At 40.1% G+C, this 15,667-nt stretch overlaps 1 protein-coding gene across 2 annotated transcripts in view; it reads left to right on the top strand.

Moving 5' to 3' along the window:
* Window positions 1-15,667, top strand: part of LOC117528403 (TLC domain-containing protein 4-B-like) — a 124,087-nt gene that overhangs the window by 94,025 nt on the left and 14,395 nt on the right. The gene's annotated exons all lie outside the window — the stretch shown is intronic.

The following is a 15,667-nucleotide window of genomic DNA, read 5'->3' as shown; positions in this document are numbered from 1 at the left end:
ATTAATCTCTTTTCTTAAAAAAAAGCGAAAGCGCACATAATTGCTTGATAACAGTTTGTTATTCGGGTTGGGATGATGTCCCTAAGTACAATATGTATCCCAATACTTGGGTGCCGATTCGATACAGCCAGGAGTATTTGGGGGGGGGGGGGGGCGGAGCTGAATTTTTGGCTTTGAGACCTGACTTCCTCCACACACACACACACACACACACACACACACACACACACACACACACACACACACACACACAATCAGTCACCCACCCCCTCATCTGCACCCCACGCCCACCTTCACCCTGCCACACTACCACAGCCATATCAGATTTTTCCAGATTATGTAAAACAAGTCACAAAACATATTTTATTTTATTCAGCATATTCTGTATTACCAATGACATAATTATCTGTTGGCAGTTGCATAGCTGTCCATTAACATTTGGATTTTACAGGACTGTCTGTGAACATGTCTCATCGTTCACCTGCACCGTATTCGATGCATATTTATTATATATCACAAACTTGGTCGTATTATAATATGCATGCTTTTTCAGTGATAAATAATCCATAACAATAAGATTGTTGTTCATACACTAATACATCTCTATACATCGTTTATTTTCTCTTTCCTTTCCCTATTTTTTTCCCCTTTCATCTTTTTCTTTTTTCTTCCTTTCTTTTTCTTTTTTTTTTTTTTTTGTGGTGGTGGGGGGCACTACAGCAGGGCGATGCATAGGTGCCAATTCGATCATACTACAATTCTTGATTGTTGTAATTTTATATTACAATATATATTGATGGTGCTTTTGTAGCACTGACCCATGGAGAAGTTAAAAGAATACTATTCTTGTGGACACTGCACATCAGAAATCAGAAAGGAGCCCCCCCCCCCCCCCCCGCCCTTTCCTTCACAGGAGAACTGTATTGCATATTTGATTATTACCATATTTTCCAGAGTTTGTCACACCACCTGTTTAAAAAATAAAATGCCTCTTCAAGAGGAAAACCCCATATATACCTGTATATATGGGGTTTCTCTCTCTCTCTCTCTCTCTCTCTCTCATATATATATAGTGAGAATGGCATAAATACTTTTCATTAGAGTTGGGGAATGGTGATTTTAATTGGTGTATCTGCTATGGTACTCCAGGCAGGGTAATGCTTATTATCTTTTCATTAATTTTTTTTTTCTATGCTTTGCGTGAAAATTGGATGGAAAATTAAACCCCAGCATGGTGCCTGCCACCTGTCAAGATGGGAGACTCGCCTACAGCAAGCCCTGGCTAGGTTGTTTGAATCGCAGTCGTTTCACATACAAATGGATGCACATCCTTAATTTTTGTCCTCTCTGGCTGCCACTCATTTAAGTAGATATTAAATGTATCATTAATACTCAGTTGAATGGCTGGATAAAGCTCTCACAGTTCACCATTATGTTTTTCCTCTGTCTGTTTAAAACTGAGGTTTTTAATGTAATACTCATGTAATACTTTTCGTGTAATACTCAGATCACTTTTATAATAAACGCACTGCGCCTGCTGAATGAAGGTAGTTCATTGTTTTCACCTTGTCTACAAGTAATTGAATTTGGACTATATAAATTCTGGGCTTTAAAAATTGACTCTGATCCTGTAAAAATAAATACTGTGAGCATCTGTTTTTGTTTTCCCCCTCACCTACTTGTTAATGTAGTATTGTTAGTTGGAACAAGTTAAAGCTATAGGGCCTTTCAGATTTCACAAAACTGAGAAAATGTAGTTTATACCAAAATCCAAGCATTATATTGTAGGTTTATTTTTGTAACATGTTGCAAAATTACAGCTCATTTTAATGAAGAGGACATATTTACCTGGGTGGAAATTTCATTGTGAATATTGTCCTTTCCTTTATCATCGTCATAACTGCAGGAGGAAGCACATGTGCGCATGCGTGGGGTTTTGAGATTACCAGTGACCAATCTTACGTTAACATCCATAAGATTTCTTCTAAGTCACTGCCAAATTTATCAGATGTTGGTCATCGCATCTGATCCCTTAAATTTCACCCCTCAGGGGTTGTAATTCTAAATTGTTTCCAGAGGGCATGAATTTTGATCATATTGGCAACATCATATTTTGAATCCCTTATCATCAAAATTATAGTGTTGCCATAGAAAATTCTTTTTATGACTTAAATCATAAAAAAAACAAAAAAAAAAAACAGTGGCACTATACCTTTAAGACTGTCGCAAAAAATGCAACACAAAGGCTTAAAAGTGTGAACACATTTGTGTTTTAGTGTGTTATCTCAAAGCAGATGTGTTTGAAAAGATTTCCAGGAACTGGTCACCTGTTAACCAGTATACTGTGTGCTGGTTTTTATTTATTTAGTTTAAGCATTGGGAAAAACTGTGGGATAAACTCCTGCTTTGTTTGGCTGTGTTTGGATCACAGGTCACACCATGAGCGAGGCAAATGTTTGCAACCTGAAAGTAGGGATTAGTGACCAAATTATTTGTGTGATTATGAACCAGTCTGGACATGAGACAGGAAAGTGGTATTTCAGGAAGCTTGACTTGTTACATTGTAAAGCACTGCTTATCAGTCTTCGTGGCACTAAGAAAAGAGGGGTATAGGGGATATGCAGTGGTGACATAAATCATCTGGCACAGTTTTTTTGATGAGCATCTAACTGGATATTCATTAGTTCCAAGTGGATTAATTGAGAATTCTCAGCATTGCATACCCAAAAAGCATGTTATTCATCATGCAAGACCCTCTGCAAGCATGCAACATGTTTATAGAGCCAAAACATGGAGATGTGAAGATACTGTTTTGTTTGCTGCTAATATTGGGTGGTGGTATCATGACAGAAACGACTCTGTGCGATGGGATGAGTCAGAGCTGCTGACTGTTCCGGACGAGAAAGGTCAGCCTGTGAATATTTCAGTCCGTCTGTTGAAACATTAGAGTCATCATCATTGTCATGAGGGATGTCGTCTTTTCTCTGAATAGGGTCATTTCTCATCAGGACTTTAATCTCACACAGAGGTGCAGGGCACGCTTTGCAAACACACATTCCCTTTATTACTGCTATCCAGCGGTCTGCAGGGCATTACAGAGGAAAGGGGCGGTGAAATTTTTCTTGGTGTTATTTCACTGCCCTTTCTGTGAATGCTCAAATTCTACTGAGACAGGATCAGATCATATTGGGGATTGTGTGCATCTAGTTTAGGAATGACACCCTGGCACCACGGCAGCCTCCGCCTGCGTGGTTTCGGACTGGCTGAATGTTTTTACAGTAACTGGAGTGCCACCAGCTTCTTGTGGGAAGATTGAGCCTGACATGAATATTTTGCTGGTGGGAGGAACGCGGATGGTCGAGGGGAAACCCAGGCAAAATCCACACAGAAAGGAACTGGGATTCATTGGAAACTAACGCACAACATTCGTGCCATGAGGCAAGAGTGCTAACCGCCCTGCTGAACATGCAGCTAATATAGAGCTATCTGAATCTACACCCTGAATATAACACTGATTTTGAAGCTAACTGAATATAAAGCTCAGTATGTATAAAATGTACTGATTGTGAAGTGTAAAGCTAAGTGTTTACAAAGCTAAGCACATCTAAAACCAGCTTGATATAAAGTTAACTGAATATATACTGACCATAAAACAGATTTTAAAGGATCGGAACAGAATCTGAACATACAAAACTAGCTCAATCCCACTGGATAAATCCACTGTAATTGAGCCAAAATTCCCCAAAATAAGAATACTTAAAATATTTCACTCACTCACTCATCTATACTTAATCCATTTGCAGTTCATAATTAATAAATTCTGTCATTGCAATGCAGCACTGTTTCCTTATTTTTGTAAAGTTACAGTCTTTATATCATATGGTGTATAAATGCCTTTGTGCTAGCTAGGTGCAATGTCAAGGCGCTGACACGGCACCAAACATTAGCATGAGCTGAGAGCCTCCACTGTTAGCATTGGGCTACATAATTACTCTTCTTTTTTTTTCTTCTTCTTCTTTTTATTAATGCATACAGTAGTGTTCAAAATAATAGTAGTGCTATGTGACTAAAAAGATTAATCCAGGTTTTTAGTATATTTCTTATTGTTACATGGGAAACAAGGTACCAGTAGATTCTCACAAATCCAACAAGACCAAGTATTCATGATGTGCACACTTAAGGCTATGAAATTGGGCTATTAATAAAAAAAAAATAGAAAAGGGAGTGTTCACAATAATAGTAGCATCTGCTGTTGACGCTACAAACTCAAAACTATTATGTTCAAACTGCTTTTTTAGCAATCCTGTGAATCACTAAACTAGTATTTAGTTGTATAACCACAGTTTTTCATGATTTCTTCACATCTGCGAGGCATTAGTTTTGTTGGTTTGGAACCAAGATTTTGCTCATTTGCTAGTGTGCTTGGGGTCATTGTCTTGTTGAAACACCCATTTCAAGGGCATGTCCTCTTCAGTATAAGGCAACATGACCTCTTCAAGTATTTTGACATATCCAAACTGATCCATGATACCTGGTATGTGATATATAGGCCCAACACCATAGTAGGAGAAACATGCCCATATCATGATGCTTGCACCACCATGCTTCACTGTGAACTGTGGCTTGAATTCAGAGTTTGGGGGTCGTCTCACAAACTGTCTGCGGCCCTTGGACCCCCCCAAAAAAAAACAATTTTACTCTCATCAGTCCACAAAATATTCCTCCATTTCTCTTTAGGCCAGTTGATGTGTTCTTTGGCAAATTGTAACCTCTTCTGTACGTCTTTTATTTAACAGAGGGACTTTGCGGGGGATTCTTGCAAATAAATTAGCTTCACACGGGCATCTTCTAACTGTCACAGCACTTACAGGTAACTCCAGACTGTCTTTGATCATCCTGGAGCTGATCAATGGGTGAGCCTTTGCCATTCTGGTTATTCTTCTATCCATTTTGATGGTTGTTTTCCGTTTTCTTCCACGCGTCTCTGGTTTTTTGTCCATTTTAAAGCATTGGAGATCATTGTAGATGAACAGCCTATAACGTTTTGCACCTGCGTATAAGTTTTCCCCTCTCCAATCAACTTTTTAATCAAACTATGCTGTTCTTCTGAACAATGTCTTGAACGTCCCTCAGGCTTTCAAAGAGAAAAGCATGTTCAACAGGTGCTGGCTTCATCCTTAAATAGGGGACACCTTATTCACACCATCTACTGGTACCTTGTTTCCCATGTAACAATAAGAAATATACTCAAAACCTGGATTCATCTTTTTAGTCACATAGCACTACTACAACCCCTGGCAAAAATTATGGAATCACCGGCCTCAGAGGATGTTCATTCAGTTGTTTAATTTTGTAGAAAAAAAGCAGATCACAGACATGACACAAAACTAAAGTCATTTCAAATGGCAACTTTCTGGCTTTAAGAAACACTATAAGAAATCAAGAAAAAAAAGATTGTGGCAGTCAGTAACGGTTACTTTTTTAGACCAAGCAGAGGAAAAAATATGGAATCACTCAATTCTGAGGAAAAAATTATGGAATCACCCTGTAAATTTTCATCCCCCAAATTAACACCTGCATCAAATCAGATCTGCTCATTGACATTGACCCTATGTGTCTTTTTGCAAGGAATGTTTTTGCAGTTTTTGCTCTATGGCAAGATGCATTATCATCTTGAAAAATGATTTCATCATCCCCAAACATCCTTTCAATTGTCCAAAATATCAACATAAACTTGTGCATTTATTGATGATGTAATGACAGCCATCTCCCCAGTTCCTTTACCTGACATGCAGCCCCATATCATCAATGACTGTAGAAATTTACATGTTCTCTTCAGGCAGTCATCTTTATAAATCTCATTGGAAAGGCACCAAACAAAAGTTCCAGCATCATCACCTTGCCCAATGCAGATTCGAGATTCATCACTGAATATGACTTTCATCCAGTCATCCACAGTCCACAATTGCTTTTCCTTAGCCCATTGTAACCTTGTTTTTTTCTGTTTAGGTGTTAATGATGCCTTTTGTTTAGCTTTTCTGTATGTAAATCCCATTTCCTTTAGGCGGTTTCTTACAGTTCGGTCACAGACGTTGACTCCAGTTTCCTCCCATTCGTTCCTCATTTGCTTTGTTGTACATTTTTCGATTTTTGAGACATATTACTTTAAGTTTTCTGTCTTGATGCTTTGATGTCTTCCTTGGTCTACCAGTATGTTTGCCTTTAACAACCTTCCCATGTTGTTTGTATTTGGTCCAGAGTTTAGACACAGCTGACTGTGCACAACCAACATCTTTTGCAACATTGCGTGATGATTTACTCTCTTTTAAGAGTTTGATAATCCTCTCCTTTGTTTCAATTGACATCTCTCGTGTTGGAGCCATGATTCATGTCAGTCCACTTGGTGCAACAGCTCTCCAAGGTGTGTTCACTCCTTTTTAGATGCAGACTAACGAGCAGATCTGATATGATGCAGGTGTTAGTTTTGGGGATGAAAATTTACAGGGTGATTCCATAATTTTTTCCTCAGAATTGAGTGATTCCATATTTTTTTTCCTCTGCTTGGTCTAAAAAAGTAACCGTTACTGACTGCCACAATCTTTTTGTTCTTGATTTCTTATAGTGTTTCTTAAAGCCAGAAAGTTGCCATTTGAAATGACTTTAGTTTTGTGTCATGTCTGTGATCTGCTTTTTTTCTACAAAATTAAACAACTGAATGAACATCCTCCGAGGCCGGTGATTCCATAATTTTTGCCAGGGGTTGTATTATCATGAACACTACTGTACCTGTGTTGGCTGAGGACCTGTGACTTACGACGGATCAAGTAGTTCATGTGTCAGACTCGCTAGCATCACATCACATGATGCTAACGTTAGCATGAGATGAGTGCCTCCGTTGTGAGCAGTGTGATTTATTATGTGGTTTAAAAAACATACTTTGAGTTACAGTTTTGCTTAGAAAATTGTTACTGCATTAGCTTCAGGTAATTTTACAACTTTGTGTGGTTTTGGAGTTTTTCACCAGAGAGACAAATATATAACGGACACACAAATTTGGGCCTGAGAGAATTATGGTATAGCTCAAGAAACTGACTGCATCTAAAAGTCAGTGAAAGTAAAGTTAATGGAATCTAAAAGTAACTGACTTTAACTTTATACTATAGAAATAAGGGAATATAAAGTTAAATGAACATAAGCCCAATTGAATATAAAGCTAACTGAATCTAAAAGTGACTAGTAACTATATTAAGTCAGAACAATAGGCAAATTGGCAGGCGTTACTTTTGATTTGTAATTAATTTGGAAATGGGAATTGTTGAGCTGACTGGGGGATGAATGCGGGTCGTTTTAGCTCAGCCTGGTCTGTACATTCCAGAAACATGACATGAAAGAGGAGCATCGAGGTAGCAGGAGGACTGACATCAGCAAATCTACAATATAATCACCTTTTAAGGAGTGGATGGACTCCGACATGCAACTTGAGAGAGCGTCCTTAATCTAAATAGTTTACATGTGTGTCAGGGGTGACAAAACAGTGTCCTGACAGAACGCAGGTGGACAGGAGTGCATCTGATCGATGGAGGATATAAAGCCGTGCCAGCCGCCATGCAGAGATGATCTACACCAGAAGAACAGTGGAAGCGTGACGGAATTACAAAGTCATTTATTCTGCGTGAACACCAATTTAGTTAAATCGTACTGGTGGTTAAAACTGAAAGAGCACAGCTTTTACACTCACTCACTAGTTCCTAATGTTTGAGCATGTGAGATTTAACTCCCTAGTACATGTTTAAAGCTACAGTGTGTAGGAATTAGCGCCATCTAGTGGTGAGTTTCCAGACTGAATTATGATGTTGCCAGTCATGATTTTGTTTCCCTTCATATTTTCACTTCTTTTGCAACAGGGATTCATGCCTTCTTTTGTAAGAAGCAATATGTATGGTCCTCTGTTTTCCCCAAAACGAGGGTTCTCAAATTTGTTAGCCTGCACTAGCAACCAGTAGACTGTGTGTAGAGGTGCAATACCTGATTCCTCTGTGCTGTAACGTGCAAAAGGCAGGTTACTATATCAACATAGCAGTGCAACGGTAACCCCATTTGGTCTAGCCCCATTTCGTTTATACCTGATTTTGACAGTTTTTCCATTTCATCCACCTTTTGTCTAAAAGTGCATTTTTTTTAGTACGAATATTTTTCACTGTTTATGTCTTAAATCATACATTTCAGAGGGTCAGCTCAGGTGGGATGGTTTGGAGACAAAGTCAGAGAGGTGAGATTGAGATGGTTTGGACATGTGCAGAGGAGGGACCCAGGGTATATAGGGAGAAGGATGCTGAGGATAGAGCCACCATGCAGGAGGAGAAGAGGGAGGCCAAAGAGAAGGTTTATGGATGTGCTGAGGGAGGACATGCAGGTGGTTGGTGTGACAGAGGAAGACACAGAGGACTGGGTGAGATGGAAACGATTGATCTGCTGTGGCGACCCCTAACAGGAGCAGCTGAAAGAAGAAGAAGGAGAAGATGTTGTAAATGACAACAACACATTTTTAGTATTTATAATATTTATTTCACATTAAATTTCACAGTTTACAAACCACATGTGTAGCTTACAGAGTCCACAAAGTCAGCTATTGACAGCTTTCCAGTGACAAATTTGTCCCGAAGATGCTTAATACCTCTGTCTTACTTTTTCCACTTATTCCTCTTGTCCACTGGTAGTCCTCCACTCAGCAGCTGCTGGATCTTGAACTCTGAGACACTGTCCTCCTTCTGGAGGAGTGCAGTGAGTTGAAACAGGTTGGGATGGTCCTGGCCGGCAAGACGGCTAAGCTTGTCATGACAACCTTCCAGTCATTTGTTAGTCCGGAACAAAGGTGTGAAAGCTTTCATCCTTTGGTTAAGCTTTGAGTAATAATATACAATTATACCCGTGATGCGGACCTGCTCACTGACCAGGTCCTCATCAAAAGTCTATAACTGCTTTATTATATGGTAAACAAGAAAATTGGGAGTTTGTCAAACATACTAAAACTGAAAAATCTATCTCAAGTTTCAACTTTTTATTATTACTGTCATACTGCACCAACTGACATCCCATCGATCGACTGGAGATGCCTGTTAAGTCCGTGATGAAGAGTCATCAGGCTTGTTTTCTTATAAAGTTCACCATTCCCTGTCTAGCTTCCGCACAAAATCGCCCGAGTACTCCGTCAAGCATCTGTCTGTCATAAGTTTCAAAGTTCAATGTCCCTTTTCAGTGACGTACTTGCAAACAGGTTGGCTGCTGACTGTGTATTTCTGCGGGTGTTCTTCGCATCTTTTTCGTGTAAAATTCGTTTTTAAGTCAGCGTCGCTAACAGATGCAAACCTGTCTTCTGCCATCTTGTCAAAGTAGGCATGTATCGCATTATCTGATTGGTCGTTATCTATAGAAGGTGTCGCTTGATTAGCTAGCACTGCGCTGCACGTGAGGTGTACTTGTTTTGCACGCGCGGTCTACTCGGCTCCACCAGTGGTCAACTCGGCATGTGGTACAGCTCAGAAAGTGGCGAATGGGCCAATCAGAAGTTGGCAAAATCCCATACCATATAATAAATAGATTAAACCCCTAGGTGTGACTGATAATTATCATACCTTTGCAAATCACTTTACACCTCTAACAAGTTATTACAAAATTTCATGTGGCAATATCACTCCTACAATAATTCAAAAGTTCAACACTTTTGGGTAGTACACAAACTAGGAGTAGACTGTATGGGAATATTGGTCAAATTGAGTGTAGACCAAATAGGTGTAGATCAAATGAGAGTACACGAAACAGGAATTTTGCGTAGGATGAAATGGGAATTAGAGTGTAGACCAAATGGGAATAAACTTGTGAAGGGCTCATTTTAACTTTATGAAACCACATTGATTTGTTGTTGCAGTTAATTTTACATGAATGAACAGATGGTTATGAATGCTGTATTCAGTTTCTGCTAATAAATGTCCTTAAATTTTACATACTGTAGCTTTAAAGGAAAATAGTTTCTGCTAGTTGTGTGAGGCACATTTATGGTTTAAAAAAAATGGTTAAAAAAAAATTAACCGTTTTGGACAACAGTCATTTCCGCCTTTCTGAGCAATAAAATGAGGGGGAAACGTGGTTAAATTAAATTTGGGACTGTGTTGCCTTGGTTGGAAGCAGGACCTGTCGATTTTGGCCTTTCTTTATCAGACACTGTGTGCCTGAACGGTCAGCTTGCTGTAAAAGGGCAGATTGTGGAAAAAGCAGTGGGATGAGAGAGAGAGAGAGAGAAAGGAATCAGCGCTCACAAAGAGAGGAAGGAGTAGTGGGAACGCTGTTTCTCCCAAGTTTGGTGTGATGGTCTGGAAGGTACGCTATCCCCGATGCTTTGAAATGCTTGTTTGTGTTGGCTGCTGATCCCAGACGGTGAAGTTATCTGCAGAACATTCAGGAAAGGGGACATGGATGGATGTGTGTGTTGGGGGGGAGGGAGGGAGCTGTGTTAAACCCCAATGCCAGAATTCAAAGTATTAGGGCCATGTGTTTGTGCCAATAAGGAAATAAGCGGAGAAAAGAGAGTCTAATGGGTTTGTCCATGCAGGAATGTCCACAGGCTGGTTTCATTTTTCCTCCTGTTATTTTTATTCCCTTCACATTATAGTGTTTTTGTTTTTTTTTATACAGGAAGGCTTTAAAGTGTAGCATAAGGGCATCCAAGGCCTGATGAGAAAAGCGTGGGTGAAAGTATAACATTGTTTTAGTAATTGAAAACCTGATCTTACACTGGGCATTAAAGAACCACTATACAACTGAAGGTTTAAAAAAATCTTTTAAAGACTTTTTATGAAAACTTGTTCTGAGCTGCACCAAAAATTAAATGGCTATCGTACAACTTGCCAGCCAAAAGCTTAACCCTCTGGGGTCCAGGGTATATTTGGCCATTTTTGACTACTTTTGGTTTTACCTTCATAATTTACCTTAAAAAGCTGTTTACTTTGCCTTGTTTCTCGTTTTTGTCAGCACAACCTCACCTGTGTCACTTTACAGCAGTGGTGTCCAAAGTATTCCAGAAAGCGGGTCACACTGATGAATGCACTGAATGCATCCCACCTGCTCAAAGTGATGTTAATCGGTGAAATCACCTGCTGAAGTCAGAGGCTGCAACGAAAACCTGCACCCTCTTGGCCCTTTCTGGAATAGTTTGGACACCACTGCTTTACAGTGTTTCTTTCATTCTGATATACTGTATGAACACAATGAACCTAAATTCACACAAATCATAAAATTGGAATAGTGTTTTTTACAGAAACATGTTTAACAAACCATTTTTATAAGTTTGTAATGTTCTTTTTAAAAATTCTAAAACATATGTAGAAATGTAGCAAACAGTTATATACAAGTATTTACATTAAAATGCAGGAAATGCTTCAGGCATTTTTTGCACAACTGTTTACAAAACAATAAGATGCCACGCAAATTATTTGTGTGAGTACAAAAACAATTCCTTTCCAAGACAAGACAGCGTGCACATAGTAATGACCCACAAGAGGAGTGTCACTCCTCCTGTTGTCCACTTGGACAAAATAAAAAAAAGTCCCTTCAGCTGCTCCCTTGTTTTGCACTCAGGGTCGTCACAGCAAATCTGAGGTGCATCTGCATGTTCAATTGGCACAAGTTTTACGCCGGATACCCTTCCTGATGGAACTCCACATTACACGGAGAAATGTGGCAAAGGTGGAGTTTGAACCGGGAACCTTCTACACTGAAGCCAAGCTCACTAACCACTTGGCCACCACCCCTGCTATTAATATCGCCAAATAATGACATGCTATTTCCAACTTTCTTGCCTGCCTGGTTGTTTGTCTGGAATAGGGGTGCACGGTATATATGGTAGATGGTATGAATTCTATAAATTTGTCCTACGGTAGAGATTGGTACTCCACCAACCTATCGCGATAACGCTTGTTGCAATAATGGTCTAATGGTGTGGTTCCAGTGGTGGACACAGCTAACCAACGAGTTAGCTTTGATACCTGCTAATCCACTAACTGAAAAGTTAACTTTTATAACACTAAACTGATAAACCTCCAAAAAAAAAAATTTTGTGGACATTACAGCTAACCACTAACGTTTAATATTGATTCTGGTACACTCTTTTTTTTTTTTTTTTTTTTTCATTTGTTAAAAAAAGGCATTTGCAAAACTGAAGATTCTGTTTAAGTGTGTGCTTCTGCACAAAGCAACCTTGTGATCATTCATTACTGTTCACAATCCCATCCAGTAGATGGCAGTGATCTATGCATTTTGTGTCAAAATGCATAGAACACTGCCATAGAAATTGCCATAGTTTTGCAAATGCCTTTTTTCTTTTTCTTTTTTTACAAATGAAAATGACATATTTACAAATACACATTTATTTGTAAAAAGCAGCGTACCCATTACAGTAACTTGTGTGTTGTTTTTTACAAATAGTAGCAGCCTGGCAGCCAGGCCTCTTCTGCTGGGGTCGAGTTGAGCTCAGCTCCTCACAGCTGCAAAACACGTAACAGATAGGAATTATCATGTATGATTTTAGGGTTTACAAATGTTTATGACCATTCAGTTTTACTAACTACTCGTATACCAGCAAAAAAAAGTTAGTGGAATGAAAGCTAGCGGAAGCTAATTGGTCCACTGATGGTTTTTGAAGTTAGCTGGAAAGCTAATCCGGTAACAAATGTTAGCTTTGCTAATTTGCAATTAGCGGAACTGTGCCCACCACTGTGGGCTTCAGACCAGAGGATTCTCAGTTCAAAGCCCCGCTGGACTGGAAAATGACTAAGGGCCCTTGGGCAAGGTCCTTAATCCCCTAGTTGCTCCTGGTGTGTAGTGAGGGGCTTTGCATGGCAGACATCGGTGTGCGAGTGTGTCTGTGTGAATGAGTGAATGTGAGGCATAATTGCAAAGTGCTTTGAGCTTCTGATGCAGATGGAAAAGCACAACCTAATTGCATTCTATTTACCATTTAGTTCCTCTTGTTCTCATGCATTTTAATCATATTCATATAGCCAAAACATACATTCTGCATGGGGAGCATCTTCTGTTCAATTCCCCATCAGACAGGGACCTAACTACAATGCCTTTGAGCAGAGGTCCACAATACCCAAACTGCTCCAGGTGTGCAATAGAGTGCCTCTCATGACAACATGCTGACTTGTGTGTGTGGCATCATGTACCATTTATTTGTATAGTAGGGTGCATCGTTCAAAACAAGCAGCAGCTGTTTGAGTGATCATAAACCCTGCGATGAACAACAAGGCCTCACAAGGAAGGTAATGGGCCTGTCCTGTCATTATGTTCATAGTACATATGAATTTAAAATTGATCAACATTACTTAAAACAGGAGGCTCACTGGTTCTCCCATGTGTCTATCAGAATCTCAAATTCTAGAGCTGCATATGCAGTTGTTTTTAATGGAGTAATTTACAGAAATGTTGTGGAACCACTCGCTGAATGATTCTGTTAATCCCGTGATTTCCCTGTTAATCCTACACCCCGAGGCCCGTCAGGTCAGGGCCTATCCCCAGATACTGCAGTGTATCCCTGGTAATCACAGAGAGGGTTAAAAACTATTTTTAGGGTCTGTATGAAATTACTTCTTTTTGTGCTGTTGCTTTAAGGCCCAGTCACACAGCACTTAACGAATTGCAACGAAGCCCAAACAAAACAAGAACTCTGGACTTTCGTTGACTTTCGTTGGCATCGTTTAAGCTTGTTCAGCTCATTGCAGCTTTGTTCCTGCAGCTGGTGCTTCATCAGGATTTTTAAACTTGAAAAATTTGAACAAATGCCACCGAAAACCACAATTTGTCCGCATTTTGTTTTATTGTAGTTCTTGATGGTCTTTTATCGTTTGCTTAGTTTTGTAACATTAGCGTTTAGTTTGACTTTGTTCAACCAGCTGAATGTTTTCACACAGTACAAAAGCCGGTTTGTGGGCACTTTTGCAGAGGAGCTGCAGCTCCTCCGTGGCAGTGCTGGTGTGTGTGGTGTGGGGCTTCTGCCGCTGTGTGTGAGTGCTGCCATGGTGCTGGCCGGCCAGGAAGAATTTGTCAGCCTCTCTACCAGCGTAAAGCAGCCAGTGATTGTGGAGTTGGCCAGCGTTGTGTGCACCTGAGGAGAGAGTTGCTGCACAAAAAGTCCGGCCGGAGCTAGGGCATTCTGTCCATGACCTCTGAAGGCTTGCTGTCCTCTAGGCCATACAGACAGAAGAGCCTGCTGCCCCTTTCAGCGTCTGACAGGTCAAACGTTTTAAGGAAATGATCCTTGATCACTGCGTATTTGTTCGCAGCAGGAGGGCTTTGCAGTAGTGCAATCAGCTTTGTTTCCATGGAGCTGATGGCCGACACGACATAATAATATTTTGTGTCGTCTGCTCTAATCTCTCAGAGCCACCTGCGCCTCGGTTTATGCAAACCAGGCGGCAGTTTACAGAAGCATGACTTTGAACCATCAAGTGTGAAAAAACTTGCAGCAGCAGTGGACATTTGTGTGTGTGATCAGCTTTGATCCACAGAGTTGTGACATATAAAAACAGAAAACCCAGTGTGATTGGAGATGGCTGCATTCTTTTTTTGATTGAGTTGCTAAATCATGTACAAGGCAGTCCTGTGCATGCGTACTTGCACTACAACACATCCAAACACCGAATGCATTCATCCAGAGTGAATCAGCTGGAGAGAAGGTGAAGCGTGCATGTGTGTGTCTGATCCACGAACACAGCACCTGTGTATGCGTGATCAGAACTGGTAATCGAACCCATGCACGTGCGTATAACTGACACACAGCCATAGCGCCGGTGATCAGAAACACCAGGGTTTTGAAAAAAAAAAGGCAGAGAGACTGAGTCTCTCTCCCCCTCTGTCTTATATGCGCGCATTTCGGGTATACAAACAGCAGTTAGAGATTTGGTATTTGAGAGATTTGAGAAATATTTGGCATGTGTGCAGTGTTTATAATTTTGGTGGCATATTTAGCTTGTGTGGTGAAGGGGTTTTTTTGTGTGTGTGTAAAAATGAGGCATCTTATGAATGTTGAACAAGCGCTTCAGTTTTTTTTGTTTTGTTTTTTTGAAATTGTAGCAACGCAGAGTGCGCAGCGTGTCCTCAGAGTCTGAACCAGACAGTGAGGATTCTGACGATGAAGGAGATGATTCCTTTTTTGTTCTGGACAGCAACAAGAGCAGGTGGATCCATGGACAGTAGAGGTGGGCGATACCGGGAATTTTGGTATTGATCCGATACCAAGTAAATACAGGCCCAGTATCGCCGATATCGATACTTTTTCATGTTTAAGCTTCATAGTTCCAAAGGATCCAAAAGACCTAGGATAGAATTTCGCCAAACATTGTACGTGACAACAAAATACTTTATTATCACAATCAACATTTTTGTTTAAAAAAATATCACTCAACACAACTTAAAATAAAATCTCCTGAGGTAGAGGGCTGACAAACCACAATACAAGGGTGCGCTGCTCCGTGTTGTGTGATGCAGCGCTGCTCTTACAGACAGAGAGTAGACTGCGCAGCACTCAGTGCGTGCGGGAGAGAAAAAAGCTTGAGTATCGATCTTTTTACATGAGGATTGTTCAGTATCAATACCAGCGTTGGTATCGATATTA

Source organism: Thalassophryne amazonica, chromosome 16 (genome assembly GCF_902500255.1).
Source record: "Thalassophryne amazonica chromosome 16, fThaAma1.1, whole genome shotgun sequence".
NCBI lineage: Eukaryota > Metazoa > Chordata > Actinopteri > Batrachoidiformes > Batrachoididae > Thalassophryne > Thalassophryne amazonica.
Note: the sequence above shows the minus strand (reverse complement) of the source record. Positions and strands in the feature narration are given on the sequence as shown.